This window comes from Fukomys damarensis, unplaced genomic scaffold, assembly GCF_012274545.1.
Source record: "Fukomys damarensis isolate Sample0158 unplaced genomic scaffold, DMR_v1.0_HiC HiC_scaffold_39, whole genome shotgun sequence".
Lineage (NCBI taxonomy): Eukaryota > Metazoa > Chordata > Mammalia > Rodentia > Bathyergidae > Fukomys > Fukomys damarensis.
Window position 1 is genome coordinate 59,091,404 of NW_022900951.1, and position 4,548 is coordinate 59,095,951.

The following is a 4,548-nucleotide window of genomic DNA, read 5'->3' on the forward strand; positions in this document are numbered from 1 at the left end:
GACAATTCAGTGCATTAAAAATATTTCCTGACTGTTGATATGCTAATTCATTTCATTTATACTACTAGTTTCTCTTAATTCAATAAAAATAAAGTTTTGTGCTGTTATGCTTGTTTTATTTTTTGTAAGAGAAAAACTTTATACCTATGCCTTATACTATGATAACTAATTTGAAGATAATATTAACTATTTTATTCCCATATTCTTGTTATAAAATTTTGCCTTATTTTCACACAGAATTGAATTGATAGTGAATAGTTTTATTTTTAAATACTCACTGATTATATACATATATATATATATATACAGATATGTTGAGGTAGTGCTTCCTGAAATCAAAGAATGAATTACAAGCAATAATGGAGGTTAACTTGAGAGAGATAGCTCCTGAGAGATAGGAGGAGACCCAAAAGTGGGTTGCCATGGATCCCACTCAACAGAGAAAGATTTATAGAAAAAAATCACAAGGTGGACAATGTGAATAAAAACTGTGGTCAGTGAATAAGGTTATTAGTATAGCCACTTAGGTAATACTGGTCCAAAATGGAAGCACTCACACAGCAAGGGTACATGGAAAGAACATTTTTTTGTACCAGGGATTGAACTCAGGTCTTTGCAATTGCGAGGCAGCCAGTGACACCACTGAGCTAAATCCCTGGCCCCGGAGTTATATTTTTTCTCCTGTATAATTTAGAGATCCACACTGAGAAAGTTGGAAGGAGGGGTTTGCTTTTGTTTTATGAGCTTCGAATTGTGACTCATTTAGGTAATCAGAAATTGTCATCCTTGTTTGTCAGTTGCAGTTGCTTCTACCATATGTTTTTATGTCTTGAATTTTTAAGCCTTGTATTTTTTTTACGTGTTGGTTTTTGCTAAAATGAGGGTAAATTTAAGTTGAGAACTTGGGAATATTATGATATTTTTTGATGGGACTTTTTAGTTTTGCAGGAAGCATTTTTCAGTTTTTGTATATGCTGTATTTGGACTTTCTAGTTGCTGAAATTACTGGTGTTCCTAGTGTGACTTGTTTGCTATGTTTTGTTGTCTTATTTTAGACATGGTGCTAGGGAAAAGTAATGTTAGAGTGTCATCAAAATGTGAACTTGTAAAATGCTGTAAATGGGTTTATTTTTTTTAAATGAAATTCAGTTTATGTCTAGGAAATACATGCCTATTAATCACAACACTCCAACTGCCAGTTGAAAGGCAATCAGTGCTCACAACCATTCTTGAGTCTTGGAGGACAGGATTCACTGAGATAGTCTGGCCTGATTCCCCCCACGCTTATGGAGGGGAATGGGGAGGCTGTTCTTCCACAGTTTCCTTTCTGGTCTTAATTTCTCACTGTTAAGGATGCAATTTTAGCTCTTGAAATGTCTACTCTTGCTTTTACAGGCTGAAAGTGAGGACTAATGGGCAACTTGCCTCAATAACTCATCATGAGCATGAGAAGAGAAGACATTCTTTTTCTGATCTCACTTCTGACCTTTTCCTGTCATTTTGTACTTTCCTTTTTTTTTTTAGGCATGTTTCTGCTACAGATCAGAGAGAACAAGAATGTTTGAGAAGATTTTATAGCCAATATGTCTCAGCCTTTCCTCCTATCCAACCAAGAACTTTCAAGTTGAGACCATATAAAATGAGTGTTTGTTAGTGCCCAAAACAGGGAAGTCATCCTAGATGAGGAACACATACCCATTTCTAGGTCAGATGAGACATTGGAATTTTCTATGTCTGAGAGAACACACATAAAGACAGTGTCCCTGCCCAGTGTTCTGGGAACCATTTCCTGAGTGTGGGAAACTGAACCTGAGACCCTATGGAAAGAACTGACTTTTGGATGAGAACAGAAGGAGCTATTTCTTAAGCATCATATTAAGGAACCAAAATACATTCCATTTAAAGGAATCTCCCCAACCTCCTGGACCGCTCTCTCCCCTCTTAGGCCTGGTTCTCATCGTTTATGTGTATAGGGGAGTAAAGTACTTTCAGTAATGTATAAGTTGTTGTTGTTGGAAAATGAGTGTAGGTTTCATAAGTGTGTTACAGGTATAGAGACATAGAAATCTTACTGGATTTTGAGTAAAACTTAGCCTTGTATTGATGCTAAGAAATATTGCCTAATTGATTAGATAGACAGCACAAATATCTTGGGACTTCTTTGCCCTAGGGCCCAGGCAAGATTTTTCTGAACTATTACTTGCCTCAATGTATTTTTGGAGGTGATCTCTTTTTCAGGCTGAGAAGTGCTCCAACTACTTCTAGTTGGCCCTTTGAGTTTTTCCCTCTCCCTCTCTTTCAAAGCTTTGGAAGGCAGTTGTTTACATTTCTTGATTACTGGTTTAATTTTGTTAGTAATGCATCTTTCTTTAAACATGTCTGTTATTGCAGTTATTTTAAATCAAACATTTACTTCTAATGAGAGGCAAGCAGCATTACAAGCTGCTATTACATTTGGAGATGAATATCATATTGTTAATTCTAGAATTCCAGCAGATAGATGGCCAAGGAAACACCTGGTTCCTGCTGAAGCCAAAGCAGGCCCTACACAAGATCCCTACTGGCCCACCAACCACATGGGAAATTGAAACAGAAAACCTCTTCAGATATGTCCTCTTGAAGGTCTAAGAAGGCTGAGAACTAATCACTTCAATTATTTTTAATTGTCAACTATCCATCAGGAGAAAGATGAGAACCCTTCTTCCTTCTTAGATCATTTACAAGAGCCATCGATGAAACATTCATCCCTGGCTCTTGATTCAGTATAAGGACAGATTATTCTTAAAGACAAATTTTGTTACTCAGTCAGCCTCAGATATTAGGAAAAAGCTACAAAAGATGGTTTTTGCTCCAGATATCTCACTTGATACTTTACTGAGTATAGACTCCTTAGTCAGTATTTCATAACTGAGCCCAGGAAGAGGCCAAGGGAAGAAAACAAAGAGACCAAGAGAAAGTGGGTGCCTTGGTTGTTGCCTTAAAATGCATAGATTCTAAGTCTGATTCTTGGGGCTCCAAGAAGAGCTTGATGACTAAACTCACCTGCTACCACTCTGGGAAGCCAGGTCACATTAGGAGGGACTGAGATAAGAACCATTATGAAAAGAGGCCCCCCGAAGCATGCCCTGAGTGCAAAACTGACCACTGAAAGTCAGACTGTCCCCCTGAGACAGAGGTCTCAGATATCAAACCCACCTTAATAGCTGGTCCAACAAAACTGAAGGCATCCTGAGCATTCTCTGCCTTCTCTGGATGGACTGACAACTCCATGGAGGAGCCCTAGGTAATTGTGATCACAGAGGGAAAAGAAATCAACTTATTGCTGGACACTGGCATGAGTCGCGGGCTTCTTCTCTTCAACCCTGGCCTTCCTTCCAGCCATCATACCTCATTGAAGGGACTCAATGGAGAGGAGGTAACTCGCTATTTCTAGAAAACCTTAGGCTCTAACTGCAATACCTTTCTCTTCTCCTACTTCTTTTTGATTATGCCTGAAAATCCAGTTTCCCTCCTGAGGAGAGATATCTCATCTTGTTGGAATACTATAAAATACATGTGTCCCAGGCCAGGTACATTGTCTCCCCCTCATAGAGACACAAATAAATCCTGAAGTGTGGGCAACTGAAAGTAAAATAGGAAGATCAGTAAGAACTGCTCTGATGCAAACATATCTTAAAGACTACACTAATTTTCCTCACCAGGAAAACATGTTCTAAGGCCTGAATTTGAAAAAGAACTATTGCCTATAATTGACAATTTAAGGGCACAACATTTACTTACACCTTGTAACAGCTCCTATAACACTCCAATTTGGGGAGTTCAGAAATCCAATGGAGAGTAGTGATTGGTACAGGATCTTAGATTGGTACATGAGGCAGTGGTGCCAATCTATCTGGTGGTACCTAAACTCTATACTCTTTTTTCTCAGATCTCAGAAGATGCCAGTTGGTTTTCAGTATTAGATTTTTAAAAAACCTTTTTTATTATTCCATTATGTACAGATTACAAGTTTCTTTTTTTTTTTCAGCTTTAATTGAGTTTATTGGTACATTTTTAGGGATACAGTACAGTTACATTCATTGTTGGGATCTTGTACCTCTACATGACAAGTCTTGATTCTCATTTTTTCCCCTTACCTCTGCCCTCCCTTCACCCTCTCCTACAAATTTCTTTTTGCCTTTGAAAAATCCCCATGACCAGGCCCTCTCAATAGACTGGGATTGCGCTTCCTCAAGGTTTCAGAGACAGTCTTCATGTTTTTAGGCAAGTGCTTTCCTGTGACTTACATGTTTTAAATTTTCTGAAGTCACAGTCCTGCAATATGTAGAAGATATGATATGTGTCCCTTCAGAAGAGCTCTCTAGATAGGGAACCAATGCCTTAATGAATTTTCTAGAAGATAGAGGCTATAATGTCTCTAGGTCCAAGGCAAAGCTTTGCAACCTTGAGGTAAAGTACTTGGGCCTTATCATATTTAAGGGAACCCAAGATCCAGAGGAAGAAAGAGTTAAACCAATACTTTACTTCTCACAGCCCAAGACTCTAAAA